We start from the raw sequence: 20,226 nt of genomic DNA on the forward strand, positions 1-20,226 counted from the left end.
ACACACACACAATCCTTTTTATTATTAGTACAGATGTGCTCTGAGCATTTGCTCAAACACGATACATTAAGCATCTCATCTCTCTCTCTCAAAATGGAACACATACCAGAATCCTCTTTTCTGATCTGAAAGAATTCCTCTTTCGGACGATTGATATGCGTCCGGGAGCATTCCCATTGTCAAGCAGATTATGGGGTGGGGTAGAGTGAGTTAACAGAAAAACAGGTGCTTCTAAAAGAGTCTTATTAGGGAACGAATCTCATTAACGGCAGAGGAATGCCAGAGAAGCGTTAATTGGATGGAGCCTCATCAGGTTTGCTGCTACGGCAATTGGGCTAATTAGAATGACATTAAGAAGGACAGAGTCGCTTGTTCTCTTTGCCTTTGGAGTCGAATCAAATACTATCGTAAATAGTCCAAAAAATAATTATAAGGCATGGAAAGATGGGTGTTGAAAAATAAAATGTTGGAAGTCATTTACTGGACAAGATGGACGTTAAAGAAACATTTTCTGCAAAGGGTGTTTGGGTATTTAAGATGAAGTAAAATCCTTTTTTCAAGGGTTTTGGTTGGTAATGCTTTCTGTTTAAGATGTTTAAGAAATATGGCTTTGCTTATCAGGAATGATATAATATTTATTATATGACGTAGGAAATGATTTAAATTAGCTATAAAGGGGATTTCTATAAACTAATAATTTATAATGAAAAATAATGAATAATAATCAAATAGATTTTCTGTAACAGAAGTAATAGAAACTGCTTTATCCGGATTGAATTTAAAATAATTATTAAAGATTGTATTCTATTTAATGCTGTCGGAGCTTTGTCTTTTGTTATGCAGTACGATCCCATAAGAATAATCGAAGATTTTGTTTTAAAATCAAGTTTGAAAAATATAGAATAAAGTTTCTTTTTTGATGAAAGAGCCCATAAAGACTAATTTATTCGTATATTATACAGCATAAAAATATAATGTTAATAAACGAATTTCTATAAGGCGCCTTTTACAGAAGATAGTTTGAAAGAAAAAATAGACGTTTAATTTTGGCAATACGATAAATAGCAATTCAATAATTATTAATATAATAAACTTTCTATTGTAATAATAAAAATGTATTACTTTATGTAACAATAACAATCTATGTTAGCCTAAAATAATAAAACGTTTACTTATAAATAAATTTATCACTCTATATTAAATGATAATTCTGGTTTATTAATTGGACTTTACGCTTTTTTAATATCCTAGAAAGTTAGGTTAAATTTGTACAGGTAAAGGAATTTAGTTTTTTCCACAGATGTTAAAAAGCAGCATTAAAAATTGTTTAAAATTCAAACGTGTGAATGTACCAATCAATAAAGGCACTTTAAAAAATATAATAAAGATTATTACATAAAAAAAATCGGAAAAACAAATAATAGGAGCTTTGCATGATACATAACTAAGACTCCTTTAATGACAAAAAATGTTATATCGTCTAATAATTTGTGAATGATTTTATTTTAAATTATCTGTTATTATTAGAATGAAGTATTTGTTTGGCTCACTTGAGAATATTTTATACCAATATCAAAATAAAATGCAAAATTTGGTAATTTCATATAACATGCCAGTCAAATGGGCTTTAAATTTATGCTAAAATTGTAATTTGAATGGATGGATTTTATTGAAACTCCAGGTGCAATTAAATTTTTGGCACGATAAATAAGCTATCGAAGGTTAAATATCTTCACGAGAGTAGGTATTAGAAACCTAGACAGTGTGTCCACCATCTTTCGATCTTAATCTAAGCATTCTAAGGAATGCATTGTCCCAACATTTAGCTTCAAATTGAGATAATCTAATAAATTTAATTAATCTACTTATCTAATAATCTTGAGATTTAATGCTCATTTTCTCGATATTCTGAGTGTTTTTATCGTTCAAACTTTGAATTCAAAATGCTGAAGCTAAAAAGGGAAAATCTAATATGATATTGATAACTGAGAACTTATTCCCTAGAACTTATGTGTCGCATGCTTTGCTTAATCAGTGTTAAATTTTATCATTTCGTCTATTTTACTACTCTTTAATATAACAAAAGCTTTACTTTCTTAAGTAGTTGGGATTACCTTTTGAATTTGTTCCAAATGGTAATAATAAATATCAGGTAGATTCACAGTCATATTAATAAAAACAGATAATGACCCTAATAAAGGAAAAAAATCCAAAAAAGAAAAAAAAATTAAAAAATCAAAACAAACTGCATAGGGGTCTTCCGAGTATTAAAGATTTTACTAGAAAATATTCATATTGAGATCATCCATTACTATTCATTGCATTCTTTCTTCTTACATTTTTACGGCAATGCCATCTTATGAAATAAATTTTTCTTGCAATTTTAACTCTGGTATTTTTTTCCTAGCAAACTACCGCTCAGGGATGGAACAAAGCAACCACAACTCTTCATTTGATTTCAGCAATACTAAGGATCTCTCTTTATTCTACAAACGATTCTTATTCTCCTATTTTTTTCTTTTTCTTCATGTCATTTCTTTGCTCCTTAAAGAAGAAAACAGACACTCTATGAAATGAGTTTTTTTTCTTTCTTCCCCAACTCCTCTGAGGGAAATATCACATTAAATAGTTCCTTATGAGATCGATTTTATGGTTTCTCAGCACTTCTACAAGCATCGTGGTTTTCAGAGTAACATTTAGACGCTGTTACAGTCAAAACAGGGTTGTAAATAAAAAGCACCTTCTTCTATAGTATCATTCTGAGTATTTTAAATTTTACAGTCGCTCTTTTATTCTGAGTGGTGAAATTTGTTAAATAATTTTAATTAAACGGAGAAGCACAATGGGCAGATTAATTTGGAATTTCTTATGTCATTTTCATATTTTCACTAATTTAAAAGGAAAGATAAAATTCTACAAAAACCTTCGTAGTAGTTAAGTATCTAAAGCAACAAAATTGTCTCCAGAATGGACCAAATAGCAGTTTTAAACTTTTTAAAGGAATTAATTGAATTCATCCTGCCGAATTAATAGCTTAATTGTTTACTGCATTTAAATTTCAGTTTACTAGCCTCCTTTGGATAGCAGCTTGTTCGCTAGATTATTGATTTTTTTAAATGATTAATATGGAATAGTTAATTCCTAGCGAATGTTCATCTTGCAACGGTTGTTAAATTTTCTGTTTGAGTCTATTTTTTTACATCTTGTTTCTTTTCATTTAATAGAATTTCTAAAGCATTTCGAATAAAATTTTATGTATACATTAATATACGAAGCATTAAATCAAGAGATCGGCTATAAAAGCATTCAGTGAAGTAGTCTGAAACATTCGTATCTCACTAGTGTCATTCAATAATAAATAATAAGAGCAATTTATGTTAGCATTTTAATATATATAGATTGATGGATCAACAATATATGTCTATTTAAAAGTTTTAACGATTCACCTATTTATTTAAACATCTACTGAAGGCTGAATGTTCGAATAAACTGCTAATTACTAGGCAGTATTCCTAAAGAAAATTTGAGTTTTTCAATGTTATTCCTTCAGTTTTTGCTGATATCTCATGTATTCTGCCTATCTTGACTAGTGTTTCCCGGTAAAAATATGAGGATGTATGATATTAAAATATTTTGTCTTCACAAACTATAACAAATTTTCGATCTTCAAACTATTATTTTCAAAAGTTTAGAGAACTTTTCTTAGATTCATTATTTATTTTTATTGTTGCTTCTAAAGGCACTTGTCATAGACAATCCCGCTGACAAAGTCATCGATTTTAAGCCGAGAGAACGTCTCTTGTTTTAGCAGCACCAACTAGGACCAAGAGTATGTCTTAGCTACTCATGCGTCACATTCGCTTGCATAACCCTTTTTTACAGGGGGGCACATTCACACTCCTCACAGATAGATCAGATGAAGAACAGCCATGCCCGAACCGGGACGGCCAGATCAAGGGGAAGATGCGCTGCCCCATGCCAGGATGCCGGCATTTATTGTTATTCATAGTAGAAATGATAACTTTTGTGAATTTTTGACATGCTTCGTTAAGAAATATTAAAAATAAAAATGAACTTTATATTTTGAGATTCGTTGATGATTTTTAAATTATGAAATTACTTTATGATTTTTCAATACAATCGCAATATTTTAGCGATAAAATCTTCAAGTTATTGTCGATAAGATCTTCATTTATTTTGTGAGTTCACTTTTACAACCATAGTAAATTTAAAATTTACAAATAACAAGCACAATTTTTCTTCCAATGTTATTTGAACATTATCTACCATAAATTCATACAACAAAAATGGCCTAGATCAACGTATAAAACGTAACTCTTAAAGTCTATATTAAAACTTAGAAGACTTCTGTGCCTATCTATACATCATTTTTTAATCTGATCAAAGATCTAAATTAAAAGACAAAAAAATAATAATAATAAGATCTAACTTCTTTGCCAGCATCCATTGTGATCTGGTAAGAAACATTTAGCAAGCCAGCGATGCATTTCTAAAACGCGCGTCAGCAAAGCGATTTTAATAATAATGCTGATGATGATGGCCATAATCAGAGAATAAAATCCACACATTATATCTTACGACCCTTAGCAATGCCATGCTAATACCCATGAGGCCAATGTCTGGCAAGCTAGTCCATGCTTATGTCTTACAGTTCTTGCATATGCTGATGAGTAAAACAAAAACTTATTATAAAACCAGCAGTTGTGGTGTCCTCAAAACTTTCTCGCATAAACTTTAATGAAGGTAATATCCAGAGAAGTGTTTCAATGCCACTGGCGAATAGAAGTTACGAAATATTAACTTTGGAGTAAATCCATTTTAATGAAACTATTGTGTGATTCTTGACGAGGTTTTTTTTTTTTTTGACAATTAATCTTGGCATGCAGTTAATAGTATCTGGAAATTGAATTTGTATTTTAGATGCGTTTTTTTTTTCAACTGATCATCGAAACAAAAATTTGACATAGAACTAAACTTGCAGCCACAAAATCCCATACCAAATTTGACACATCTAAATCATTGCATTTTTGAGTAATCGCGTTTACACCTCTAAAAGTACAGACCAACAAAGTCAATGCCTAATTGGATTTGGCACAAAATTTGTTTGGTGTCTACTCTATAGATGTTAAATATTTGTACCGAATTTTATCCATCTTTTCGCTTTGTAGTTCTGATGTTAACTTATATTCGAGCAGCCGGTTAGCCAGACTTTCCCTGAAATTTGATAGAAATCTAGAAATTTGGTGTAGAGATCTCATGTTGAATTTCAACCGTCAACTTCAAAGCCTTTTTGAGTAATGTTTGTCAGAGATATTTGGCAAAAAATATGTCCTTCGAACTTAGAGAGATTCAAAACTTGTAGATTTGTCGAAATTTCGAATTCACATTTTTTGAGAATTAGAATACTTTTTTTTGTATACTAGAAATTAAAAATATTAACTTGGTTACATTAATATAATCAGTATCAAAATTAGAAAGAATATAGAATGGAACGGTAATAAGTTTCACATGTGTTATAGAAATAAAAAAAGAAATTCTGAAATAATATAATACTGTAAAGAATCGATTGTTTCAAATCCTTTGAAATAAAAATAATATACTCTAATATCCCATGAAAAGCGAAAAAATTAGACTATCGATACAAAAATGCAACTAATAGACTGTTCCTAAAATAGGCAGCATCAAAATGTTTAAAATAAAAGGTTCTTCCAACAGAAATATGGATGGTCATTCCATGATCTCATTTCCGCTCTGAACCGTTCCCATAACTTTAAGACAGCAACAACTATATTCATCAAAATATTTTCGTTCAAGTATAGTAAAATTGTATTTACACAATGAGACCAATGACAAATTTTGCATTTGTCAATATTTTGTACATAATCAAAAATTCGCAGTTGCTATTTTTATATCCAAAATGAAAGGAAAGTCCATTACAAAATAGTACATCATCATCGACTTATAGGAAACATCATTTCACTCATAAATTCCGAGAAAAGTGCATTTGTTTATTATAAAAAATGCTCTTATTTCGTCACGAAATTCTATAATAACACGACATACACAAAAGGGGAACTCTTAATTTCTTACTTGTTTACTGAAAGTAATTTCCGACAATCACAGTATTCGGGAGCTGCAGCAAAAGTAAATTTCTCTACAAAATTTCACAAAATGAGGAAATCGTATTTGTACATTTCGTGCGTTCTCTTCGTAGTATTTTTTTTTTTGCATTAAATCCATAATGTTCTATAACTTTGTAAATGGCTTTTTTTCTAGAATCTTGTACTATTTGCATCTTTGTTCGTATCTTAAATCATTGTGGAAACGGTAAAGGTAGCTCTGAATTTTATCACAATGTGATGTTTTTACTGATTTCATCGTGTAGAATATAGCCTTTTTACTACATTTAGACACATCTTATAGGATTATAGCTGCTACCGTTTTAAAATTGAAGAGGCGTTTGAAGGCACTTTTACATACCAATTATTTTTAAATCCAAGAAGGATTTATTAATGGAATCCTTTACCAAAATCCTTTAGTACTTTATTCCAGAGTAAAATTAGTATTAATAGAATTCTTTAGTACTTTATTGCACCATTAAAAAATAGGAATAAAGATGCATTCATTTATAATTAAATTAAAGAGCTGGTAATTGTCAGTCGTTGTTCTTTCAACTACTTCACTTGTTTCCATCGATTGTAAAGTCTATATGCAATCTAAATTCAATGTTTAATCATTAGAAAACTGCCCTCATTCAAACTCCAAATAAAACATCTTTCATTCAAAAGTAGAAACTTCATTTCGGGTCTATGGAATTCCTGGTTCCTTTCCTATCGTTAAGAATTCAACTCGGTCACTTTGATTTTTTTTTTTTGCATTATAAACCCATTATATAATTAATGTTCTGAATTTTTTTTACAAAAGATATTCTTTTCGTGGTGGTGGTAATTGTTAAAAGTTTTGTTCGAAGAATATTTTGATAATTTAATTTATACATTTGAATCTCATGCATATTGTAAAACGTTAAGAATACATTGAATGAATTTTAATCTGTAAATATTAAGAATAGTATTTACATATCATACAAATAAATGATTAGAAGTTTTGAGAAAGATATAATGCTTTTAAAATGTAATAGATTAATTAAATAACAAATAATTGAATTTTACTTTTCATTTAGGAATATATACTTTAAAAATTAAAACTTCTCTCTAACAACAACTTTATTATTCCAAACAAATATTTATGAATGTGCTTTCTTGAATTTGTTATATTTCCTTATATATTTTAGCAAGCATTTCAAGGATTTTTTTTTTGACACTCATATTTCCAATGCAATAAAAACATTTCTGGAACGCCGATATAAGTTTTCTAGAGAAGATATGAAGAATTTTATTAAATTTTGAGAAGACAAAATTGGTTTCTAGAAAATTTCACTTTCTAGTTCCACAAGAAATGGAAGCAATCAAGACACTTCTTGTTCTCGGAAAATAGATTTTCATATATGAAACGCACATGACCGTAGTAGCTTATTACAATGCAGTTCCTTTCAAAATAATATTGAATTGAAGCCAAACGGATTTAAGGTTAAATCATTTCGTTTGTCGTTTTTGTTAATAAAGAATTATCCAAAAATTTTGCAAAGATAATACTTACTAATCAGTCCACCTTACTTACTTAGTATTTATTCACTTCTTTAGAGATACTGGGTGGATCATGAAGCCACAATCAGAAATTTATAACCAGCGGGAGTGGTTACCACAAAACTTTTTTGCGCACTCTCTAATCACAGTGACGTCACACACAATCCTAGTGATGTCACACACAGAGAAAATTGTGGGCCTTTGATAAGACAGAGACTATGTTGTAATTTTACTGAATCTATGATGTGATTCTTGGCTAGAATTTTGGCGATTAATCTCTGGCATGCTGTTAATAATATCCAAAAATCGAGTCTGTATTTTAGATGAGTTTTTCCAACCAATTGAAAGCAAAATTTGATACAGAACTAAAGTTGTAGTCACAAAACTTACCAAATTTGACATATTTAAGTCAATGCATTTTCCTATTATCGCGTTTACATATCTTATTTTTGATCGACAGATGTTCAACCCTGTTTGGATTTGGCTGAAAATTTGACAGGTGTCCTTATTAGGTACAGAATTATACACATCTACTATTAGGTAACGTGTTAACTTATATTCGGACAGCCAAGCAAACAGAATTCCACTGAATAGACTTTGCAAAAGAAATCTGCAGACGGTGTTTAGAAATTTAAAAGTTTTGATAGAAATCTGTATTATCCAAATATTCAATCTTTCGATAGAGATCTAGATTCGATAGAGATTGTTGTAGAAACTATATACAAAATTTCATGCATCTGGCACAAGGTGTTTTTGAATTCTCTTTAGCAAAGAGAGGTAAGTCATTCATCTGACTCTCCGACCCGCCACGAAGGCACATGGATTTAAAACATAAAACTGAATGACCGGACCGCTGCAACAGCAACACTGGCGGGAACTGTGGTTGAGTCCTAAGGGCCATCACTGGCCACGCTACAACCCTCCCCGAAGGAATAAGTCCCGTTATCGATGGGAGGAGTAAGATTCCCCACCTATTTGTGTATCCTCCAGGGCGGCGAGATTCATCCACCATGCCGGAAGAATCTCATCCTCATTTCGAGGTGCCCCCGAGGGGGTTGTCACAGAGAGGTAAACAAACATTTTCCAAAACTATGTTTTTTAAAAGTAAGGAAGTTAAAAATGAGGAGATTTTTCACAATTTGAATTTTTAGACAAATACAATACTCTCTTGATACTGCTGTGGATGGATTCAACAATGCTGGTTCCCTGTAAATCGGATTTCAAGTAATGAACGTTTATTAATGATATTCAGTTTGAGGAATGACCGTTATGAAGTACCTTTTTGTGTGTTTTTAGCTTCATTTTATTTGAATGTTATTGAAATATTTTCTGAATTCATTTAATTTTCTTAAAACATGAATGAAAAACAATTATGAAAAAACATAATAATAACTAAAGAGGAAATATTTCTACATCAAAATTATTTTTAATTATTAGAATTTTGATAATTATCTTATAGTTTGAAATTCTCCATTAATTGATTTCTCATTTGCAGCAAATCACTTACAAGATCATTGTACTAAATAACTGTTAAAAGTCTTTGATTTTTCACTTATTGAAGTAAATTGGTAAAATAACAAATATTGTTTAATTAGCGTTTTAATTTCTAGATCTAGTAAAATAATGTAAAGAGAAAAAATTAAATGTACAACTTCAGAAAGCAATAAATGGCCAAAGTTTATGAATGTGGATAATTAAAAGAGGTTAAATTGCATTATCATATCATCTTGTCTAAATAACATACTTCTTAAATCCTCTTCAGTTAAAAAAATCATCTGAGAGACTGATATTTTTCTTTTTCGTATTTAAACTGAAGAGCATCAAGTAGACAAAAATTTCACTTATATTTAAAATGTACAAATTCTTTGCCTAAATAATATGCTTCTTAAAAACTTTTCAGGTTTAAAAAATCATCTGAGAAACTGACCTTTTTCGTATTTATATTATAAGAAATCAAATAAGCATAAAATATCAATTTCATTTGCATTTAAAATTAAGAAAATAGCGGAATCATAAATAGTTTTCATTTGAGGATCTAAGAATTTTGTTAAAATTTACATGAGAAAAATTACAATCATTCATTAAGTGAAGTTGAAATTGTATGTAAAAAAATTCATTCCAAAATTTCTCATTCAGTAGAAGGCACATCTAAAAATTGAAAAAAAATCATAAAATATTAAGAATTTATTAACAATATAACATAATTGTGTAACTAATGTGTGTAACATAATTTTGTAGATGAGTAACTGAAAAAAAGGCAAACTGGAAATTTAATTTCAAGTTATTTTTCCAGTGAAAGGCATGGTTTGTAAACGAAGATGGCCGATGAAACGTCTGTTTTGCATTGAGACACAAAAAGAAAGTGAAAAATTCTTTCTTCACTAAGCTGTACTTACAGGGAAAACTACTAATTGAAACATACGGAAAAAACATTATTACTATAAAGAGCTATTGTAGGAATCACAGAATGATAGACATGCCTTCTACTTCGCACGGTTGATGCAATCAAGACAAATAAATACAAGGAAACTAAGCCAAGAACATAATCATGCTACAATTTTTAGAGCTAGAGGTTCAAAATAATGTCTTTTAATGAAATTGCAAAGAGGAGAATATCTCGTTATTCTGAAGGAATCATTTTACGGATATTTTGAAAATATTCACTTCATTTAAGAAATTCATGACTGATTGCATTAAGCAATTCAATATAAAAATAACAGGTACTAATTAATTTTCTCATTTTAGCATTAATTAATTTACTGAATGGCAAGAAAAGTTGCTGATTCCCTTAGACCTCTGTTTTATTTATCTGTAAACAATAACTGTCGAGTAAAAGAGTAAAAATTAAAAATTTCTGCAAGTAATAAATCCTGCAATCAAATTTTATATCGTCTGAATAGAAGAAAAAGCATTCATTTTTTAAAAAGAAATCAAAATTCATGTTAAATCAAAATCGTCTGATCTGAAAATAAATTTAATATTTAACTAACTGCGATATTATAATACCCGTTAAAGCTCGTGCTTCATGATGAGTTGATCCATAAATACAAATTAATTTAATATATGGTCATTCAAAAAGCGTGAGTTGCAAATCAACTGCGGGAATTGTGCAATTTTTGTGAATATTTCGAAAATTATTTGGAGTGTGAATACATTTTTTTTTAATTCTGGCATTTTAACATGTCAGCTTTGCTCCCATGCAAAAACTTTACTATGTTACAATCTATTTCTTTTTTACACATTCATGTTTAAAAAATATTAAAATTGTTTTTTATGAATTTTTTCTTCATTTTACGAAATTTTATCTTAATTTTCTTTAAGTGGGTGAAAAAGTTTTGAGAACATTTAATAGTTTCCGAAATGCCACAGAAAGTAAATAAGATTCATTTACCATTGACGGCGTAATGGCTTAGGGGTAGCGCGTCTCCACGTGTTCTGAGCGGCCTCGGTTCGAGTCCTGGTTCGGGCATGGTTGTTCTTCTACCTGTGTTCTATCTTTTAGGTGTGTAAAAGAGCTCCTCTGTCAAAAGGGGTTGTGCAAGTGAGTGTGTGACTGTTATCTTCAAATGAGCTAGAAGTCAGACTTCTGCCCGCGAGTACTCAGGGGTCTTTACCCTCAGAAACTACTGCATCCCCTTTCCGTGGTAACGCGGACACGACCTCATCATCTTTTATTTACCATTCGGAGAGTAATTTTTCAAAGCCCTGTCACTCTCAAAATCAGATTTTCATAAAATTCTCAAAATTCCATAAAATTTTATTGAGATGCTATTTTCATGCCGACAAACTGAATCTGAAAATAACAATTGATAGCCGTAGAGGAAATACTTCGAAGTAGCAGTTAATTAACAGTTGGTTGATCAATTTATTGTTCCGAAGAAAGTGTCCGGTCGAATCATTTCCATTTGTGAAGATGCGATAATAAAGTTACAGAGATGTTCCATTTTTTTTTTCGTTGTTGACGGTTGTACATTTTTTTTTATTATTTTAAAATTATAGATATTTTTATTATTACATTGTTAAACTTAGAAATTATTTTCAGCTTACGACATTGTTTAAATTGTTCAGGTTCAACCATAAATAATACTTTTAATATACTAAGATGACTTCTCTTGTATTTTTTGCTTCAAGTTGACTTCAAAAAGGTTTTTATAAGGAAAGATATGAATTGTTCAAGTGGGTAGTGGTTTTCGAAAGGATAGTTATCAATCAATAAATAAATCATAATAAGTAAGTGCATGTATAAGAAACAAAATGTTGTCAGAAAAATATATTAAAATATTGTAAAATGTAATGTAAATGCAATAAAAATGTATTAATATAATGTAAAATGTATTCATATTCTAGTATATGAAATTTAGATCCTTTTGAAACCTGATAATGATTTTCATCGGTTGAACTACGTAATTTCTAGCTTCATTAATACTACTACTCTCTATCATAATTTCTACTCCTTACCACTGTGAAATTATTTGGCCCATGGCGATGAATTTGGCCATGTGCTCCAGGCCCCGCATTCGAAGCGGAATATCGGTAGAATAGTCTCGGAATTTTAGTCCTCCTATCTCACTATGCCATGCCGGTGCATTTTATTAACCATAAGCCAAAAATGTCTGGTCAGTTTTAACCCTTTTCACTTGAATGTCTTCTCTTAGTCACTCTACCACATGGTGCATCATTTTGACATTTAATTAATTTATTTTTTAATTTTAATTGTTAAAAATATCTAAAGATTGTTAAAAAAACGTAGATTCATTTTTCAGGGAAACCCAACTTAAAATAGTTGCATGCATTTATTTTTTTATGCGATAAACAGGTGAATAATTATGCATCGAATTATATTTCCGAGTGCAAAGGTTACAATTTTAAACCAACGTTGCGAATCAAAAAGTGTCTGTTAATTCCAAATCTCAGAAAAGGCTCTAGCTTGAACCGGGTTCTGTAATTAAAGTAATCGTCGACTGGCGCATAGAAAAGTGCCGTCTAGGAGAAATTTATGAAGAAAACACGCAATATTGCATGCTTGTTAATCGACTATAAAAGTAAAGAGATGATTTCTTCTTTTTTTTCTGGAATTATTTTCGTAAAGGTGCGTGAAACCATGAAACTTAAAACCTTGGACAACAATTGTAGTTTCTTATAAGCACAATACCATGCATTCGTTCCGTGTTTCACCCTGAAAAATAATGACAACATCCGTCTGTGAAGAATGTCTTGCAACGGCTGAATTTTTAGCCTCCATAGTTCAAAACTTAATCTGGTAAGTTTGTATAATAAGTTTTCGGTAAATAAATTGTTTATGCATTTAAATTTTCCGAAAATATTGCGACTGGTTTTCCAACTTTTTTTAAGATGAAAATATTTATATATTGATACGATTTGTAAAATCTTTGCTGACGCTTGCAAGAGGGGGGGGGGGTCAATCAACTTGGGTTCATATTAGTTTCCGACTGTAATATTTAATATATTTAAAACTTTTGCATTTGGATGAGTTCTCTTGACACTACTCAAACCAATGCATCATTCGGGTACATTTTTATAATTAAAAAAAATACTTCAGGATTTTAAGTAATATTTTATCTCGTCTGAAAAAAGAATCGGTTTATACTACAATGGTTCTCGAAACAAACTCCTTTCCTTATTGTTGTAAAAAAAATGTATCAAGATTTCTTTTATATTATGTAGGTGGAAATCGAAAATTCTAGACTTGACAGAGAATGTTTTGACTTCAAGATTTTCTCCAAAAACACATTTATTAATTTACTGAAACGTATATAAAATCCTTTTAGCAAAAACCATAAAAGAAAACGCATTACCGTGAAGCCATGTAAACTTAAACTAAACAAAGAAGTCATAGGAATTTCCTTAACATTAATCGAAATATAAAATGAAAGGGCTAACTTCTCGAGCTGTAAATTTACTAAGGACAATTAGGAATACTTCGTTTACACTGGCAGAAAAAATAGATGGGGGATAACATTCCATGACACTGTGAAGTTGTTCGGCAAGCCCTGGTAATCCCTTCGCACATGATGGCAAGTCTGACTCCAGCACAGAATTACTGAATTTTCAACTTTGAATCTACAATTCATGGAAGGCATTAAGAAATTTACAATTCAAAAAGCAATTAAAACGTTTCGATATCTCAAATGCCCTTGCATTACAGAAATTAAAATAAATGTCCTAAATAGCTCAAAGAGTTAAGTTGTATTGCAGTTAAATTTATTCTTATAACAATTAAGTCTCAAAGGAAACCGAATCAAACGGTAGGAATTTTGTGTTAAAAAAAACTATAAATAGCTGGTATTTATTGCCAACCGAACCTCGTAGTTCCATTCAAACTGTGCTTTGGGGATTGCCAAATAACACTTTGGTTTGATTCGAGAACTTCCAAATGGGTATTGTTAGACACCATCAAAAAGTTTTGCAATAATTAAACTATCTCTTCTGTAGTCTGTACTTGTGATTCTGCGACTGTACCTATACAAGCTCATGAAAGTTTCTCGTATCGATATTTTAAGAATAACTATATACAATCTAATTTTGCATTAGAATAATTTTATTTCCTGAAAACAAATTTTTTCAAGAAATGTCTTGTTTTATATCTTGACGTTTATATCAGTTTGTTGACAAAGGGCACTTTCTAAAGTTTCTCCTCATTGAGTCATTCACCCTCTTTAAGAATTATTTGAATTCATAGAAGAATGTAAAGAAAGGATTTTTAAGTTAAAGCACTTCTATTTCTTGTTAAATTTTAAAACTAGTTCTATCTTGCTGCAAGACAGACATGATTCCAATTTACTTTTGAATATTTTCTCGATATATATTTAGATTTTTAGCTGTAAATAAGTCTTTGAATCACATTTTTAATTGCAATACATTTGCATATAACTAGAGTTCTTGATAAAGATAATGCGACTATTTTGATATAAGACTTGTATGCTCTAAATACTATTGTTCACTGTATTTTAAAATTGTCAGCTTTTAATATACTTGACATGAAGACCCTTTATTTTAGAATATGAATATAACTGATTTTTTGAAGTATATCAGCATCAGTATTTGAAATATATCGGCATATAACTGGAAGTTATTAAGGGAAACATGTAACTAGTATAGATAGCTTTTTGAATTTTTGAGGTACAAAAATGGCTAATTAGCAGTAACGTCTCGAAACTGAGAAAGTTATTTTCACTTAAATTTTAATGTCGAATGTTCATGATAATTTTGCATGCATTTTTATTTGCCCGGTAAACCCTGAATCTCTCATTATACGCTGAATATGTTAATGAAATATTAATTACAAGAGAAGTTAATTTGTGTAATCATTCATAATACATTTATTTTACTGAGTCATTGGTGGCCCTCGTGATATTAAAATGAAGCGTTCTATACCATACAAAAATTATTATATATAAAACTATTTCTTATGCTTTACATTACATTATCTTCAAACTGTTTTAGTAACGATGACATTGAAAGAATTTAACTCTAGAATAAGACCGTCATTTTGACGGTTTTCAAATTTTTTACTTAAAATTGAGATGTATTGTTTATGGTGACTTTTAATGAAATATAAGATCATTACACGCTCCTATTCAATTTTCAACCAGCCATTTTAACTTCCGTAATTAGTATTTACTACTCGTTTACTACTACAAAGAATCGTTAAAATGACGGCTTTAGCAATTTCAAAGTTTATACTATTTTATGCAATGGACATTAGTACGCATTTACATTCGTCTATACATCGCTTAGAAACATTGGATTCCTGGAAAAATTTGAGTTAAATTTTTCATGTGAAATTATATTTATTGATCCTAAGTATTCGGCTGCCGTTATAATGGGATCTATTTTATTCCGATTAGGATTAATTTTAGAACTAAAAGCTCTAACGGAATATATTATAAATGTAAATACTATTTTCTTGTTTTCTATTAATTAATGAATTATTACATTAAATGTTTTTGTTAAATTAGATTCTTTTTATATACAAAAACTAAGCCAAAAATTAGCATAAGCAATGATGAAAAACCTGTCAATTTGACGGGGATGGTAAAACTAAGTATATATTTAACATCTGTATATATTTAATATTCAGCATTTACTCGAATTATGTGTTTATAATGTCGGTTCGCCGGTCGTGGGTGTTACCGGTGATCCCCATGGCATTTAATACTTTAAAATTCCGAATCTCTTCTTTTAGAGAACACTTAACATATCAAATCTGTCAATTCAACGATCTTTCCAACAGAATGTAATTTAAAGAATTTTTATGACGGAAGTTGCAGATAACATTTTATCCTTTAAACATAATTAAAAATACTGAAGACTTAAAGTGAGGTGATTAATGATAAAAACAAACTTGAATCTTTTCTCTTCGAACATCCATAGGCAAAAAGGCGAATTGATGTCAAAGAGGAAAGCAAAATGCTTTTAATAAGGTTAACTGAGAATTGACATCCCACTTCTATATTCAGTAATTAAGCTAAAAATTATAAATTATCATTGTATGCACGTGCGTGCGTTATCCCATTTTGCCCTTCCCATTTTGTCCTTTGCTGTCCAAAGGCTGTCAAATGTCTTGCTGATCGAGTGGACGGTTTTGCACAATACTACATGACAAATGTGACCTCGGTATAAAGGCTTAGCGTAAAGACTTTTCAAAAACATCTCGTTCATTAAAATTTTTCTTTGTCTTTGCAGCGTTCCAGTATTTCAACCATCATATATGAAAAGATTGCAATATGAGTTTTTAAAGAGTATCTAAAAGATTATGCACAGCGTAAGAATTGGCTTTAGCCGTCTCAAGAAACGCAAACCTATACAGAATCGGAGTTTCGGTATTCGCAGGTGCAATATGTATTCTTTCAACTCTTTCGATATGTCGAAAGTTGCTTCACAAAATATAGATTCTGCATGTGAATGGTAAGTAATATAAAACTCATTGCCAATTTAATTATTTTAATAATTTAATTTGTATATAAAGAAATATTTACATTTTTATAAGCATTTTTGAATAGTTAATTTTTTCGATTATAGATATAAAAGAATTTGATGGTTATTTTATAAAATGAGAACGAGGATTTAAAAAATTGTCGATCCGTATTAGTGAGCATTTAATACTTCTATATACGTATAATCTTCCTTTTACACCTTATCTAGAAAGAAATACGAGAAATCTAAAGCAGGCCGGATTTAAAATCTTAGTTCAGGTTGGGACATGAATTCATAAAATAGAAATTTGGAATAACATTCATCTGGCAATAAAATGTAATACCTTTTCGTAAATGATTTTTGATCAGCTATTTTTCTTGCAGCATTCATGTTTCCTTATTGATGTTCCTGAATAGGGACAAAATCGATGTTTTTCTTATTGCAAATTTTATACATAATTTTCATGTAAAAGCTTTCAGTTTTCCAGGACTGAAATTCTGTATTTCATGTAGCAAAAATTCACATTTAAATAACCACAATTGCAAAAGCATTTATAATGCTTAAAGCCATAGACTAACATAGCAGAAGCATAAATGCCAACGAAATTTCGTCTTGAAGTTAATTCCTTAAACGTTTTGCTTCGAAATTATTTGTTTTGTAGATTTCCTTATATACTCAATTAAATCAAAGATGTGGGAACAGGGGAGGGCAACATTGCCGGCATTTTGTGTGAAATTAAATTTTGGTTTTCATAGTTTTAAATCTTTGTACTGAAGCTATGATCATTTTAATAATGCTAAATGAAAAATGAATTTTTTCAGGATACCATTGATGAAAAGTGCGTCATTTGCTGGTGTCGGATGATTTCCTGCGCTTTTAAGACTGTGCATAAAAAGCGAAATCTTTTGCTGAAGTTTAACCTTTATATTCCACAAAGGCTCGGATTTATCACCTACAAGTTCCCCACATTTCAAAGCTTGGAGTATATTGAGACATCAGTACTTTGTAAATAAGTCTAAAGAAGAAACAAGAGCTTGTCAAAGGTTATATATTTTCATTCAAATTAGTCGCTAAGTTTAACAAGTATTTGCGCATTTCTGGAGCTAGTTCACAAACCCTTATTTTATGGAGTTATTCGAAATATTCGAAATTATAAGGATGTCTTTCAGATGTTTAATTGAAGAATTTTGGAAAAGTAAAATGTAATGTTAAAATTAGGAATTCAATTATTACAATTTAATTGTTCATGCGTTAATGTATATTTGCGAAACTTGAAATCTTTCAATTCAAGTTAAACATTTTAATTACGTTTTACAAATCCAAAGCTCGAATCAAAAATAGACTCAATAAGATTTCAATTCAGAAATCTTGAGTCTAACTTTTAAGGCTAAACTATTCAAATACAGTAAAGAAAGTTTGCAAAACTTTCGCAGCACTGCGAAAATGTCGATTGCAGAACTAACGAGAATCAATATTTGGTGTTAAAACTTTATTTGGATGCTCCGTGCATCTTGCTTGCACTTAGGCTGTTTTTTACTTTTTCTTTATAAATCGGGAACACCAATGCCCCTTTCAATTAAGATGCACATTACATTTTTACACACTAGTGAATCTATTCAAGTGGATATAATGTAGTTTTCGTATTTAATGACACCACTGAAATATCTAATGTGTGCATTCTAAACTAAGATGGATTGTGGAGTGGCCAGCAATAGTTTCAATCATAAAAATTTCAATTATTTTGTTTAGTTACCAATTATTGGCACCAACTATTTATTCTACTCCAAACATGAATATTAAGGAGATTCTGCGAGCGATAATACGGTTTGAATCCATGAATGAACTCAACGTCATTGAAACCGTGTTAAGAAAATCATGTTAAACTATCGACTTTAAATCTGATGCTCATTAGTCGGCAGAAACTTACCAACAAAAAGTAATCCAAAGAACTCCGTGAAAGTAAATTTTGCTAAGTCTCTGAAACATTTCATGTAATTGCAATCGCGTGTTAAAGCGAAAGATAATCAGATAACTTTAAATTTAATTGTTTTAAAAAATCGGCTAGTCTTCCATTGTTGAAAGTATGAAGCTTGGCTTCTTTATAAAGCTAAAGAAATGAATACCTTGCTGATGCTATTGGGCAAGCCTTAAACAATGAATAGAGCTTGGGTGGATAGCTTATTGGAAGTATAGGATCATTTATACAGCGAGTGTCATAGATTCCTATTAGTAAGACAAATTTAAAAATTTAACATGGCTAGACAAGTTTCACTAATATTTTACAGAACTAATACTTTTTAACACAACAAACACGTTTTTAGGGGTATCAGGGATACTTCTTATTTTCTATTTGTATAAAGAAAGCGGGTCGTGAGCGTTTTATGTTCTTAAATGGGCTTTCCAAAAATAAAATTTGGATTCGAAATGGGGTTTCAGGGAGCGATAAGATGTTGGGAAGAAAGACGTGAAGAAAAACTGACCACCCTTTCCCCAAATGGAGAAATGTGGAGGGCAGGGGAAGTACCAGCCGGCTGGTAAGAGGGAGGGAAGATCACTGGCTTCGGTTCAGCAGTCGATCCCCGTGCATTATAAAGAAGCTTAACTTATACTTTCGGCTTTGGAAATGAAGAAAATATAATAAGATTAGGAATGAAAACATAACTGACAAATTAACCGATATCGCTTGTTAATGACAATCCGTTTGTCTGGCAGTAAATTTTAATATTTTTTTAAGCAATATTAGTAGAAACATCGGTTTAATGTCATTAGTCTTAATTTTCACCAAATGCTTTCTTGTAAGATAATTATTAAATATTTTTAAATTGGATATTTTATAGGGGCTTTTTGGATGTTTTACAGGTAGAGGTTCTGAATATTCATTTTGAAAGCAGAATAGATAGTTGGTGTTGTATAATAAAATATTTTTGAGTTGCTAATTCGCTTCATAAGTTGAGTCAATTTAATAAAAATGTCTTGCTTAGTATGCTTCTTTAAATAAATACTGGATTTACTGACAATTGAAGCTGAAATATTTCTATAAAGAATAGTTTCTATCGTTCAAATTAAATACCACATCTCTGATACTCTAATCTACTACAGAACTTATAAAATTGCATTAAGCAAAATAATGCAAGCAAGTCTTAACAAATTATGCAATTCGCATATCAGTTTGTATTTGTCTTGTACAATGTTTTTAATGTTTAAGCACCTAATATTTTCTGAATAACCTACTCAGAGTAAATTCATAATTAACTGAATACAAGAGCTTACATAAAATCTTAACAATAAAATTTGTTGCTGTTTAAAATTTTTTTCCGACAAACTAATCTTTACCTTTCTGCAGTTCTTTGAAAATTTTCATCTACAAATATTAAACTGCAAAATTGTTATGCAGTGCGGATGAAAAGGTTTTATGCATCTGTTTTGTATTTGTCATATTTCATTGATTTCATCGCAATATTGAATCAGTTTTTTTCTTGAAATATAAAATTGCAAACATTTACCCTTTACATTATAAATGTTAGTAGCATGTTCAGATGCGACCCATATGAAGCTTTAAAGTTCAAGAAAATCTTTGCATTTTTAAAATGATTAAGAGTTATATGGTTCAAGAATCGACGGAATC

At 30.2% G+C, this 20,226-nt stretch overlaps 1 long non-coding RNA gene across 1 annotated transcript; it reads left to right on the forward strand.

Moving 5' to 3' along the window:
* Window positions 1-12,761: 12,761 nt before the first annotated feature.
* LOC129981384 (uncharacterized) lies at window positions 12,762-19,450 on the forward strand. Its single transcript, XR_008785310.1, has 3 exons — window positions 12,762-12,924; window positions 16,371-16,592; window positions 17,423-19,450. It is a non-coding gene; the product is annotated as an uncharacterized LOC129981384 (long non-coding RNA).
* The last annotated feature ends 776 nt before the right edge of the window (window positions 19,451-20,226 follow it).

This window comes from Argiope bruennichi, chromosome 8 (genome assembly GCF_947563725.1).
Source record: "Argiope bruennichi chromosome 8, qqArgBrue1.1, whole genome shotgun sequence".
Lineage (NCBI taxonomy): Eukaryota > Metazoa > Arthropoda > Arachnida > Araneae > Araneidae > Argiope > Argiope bruennichi.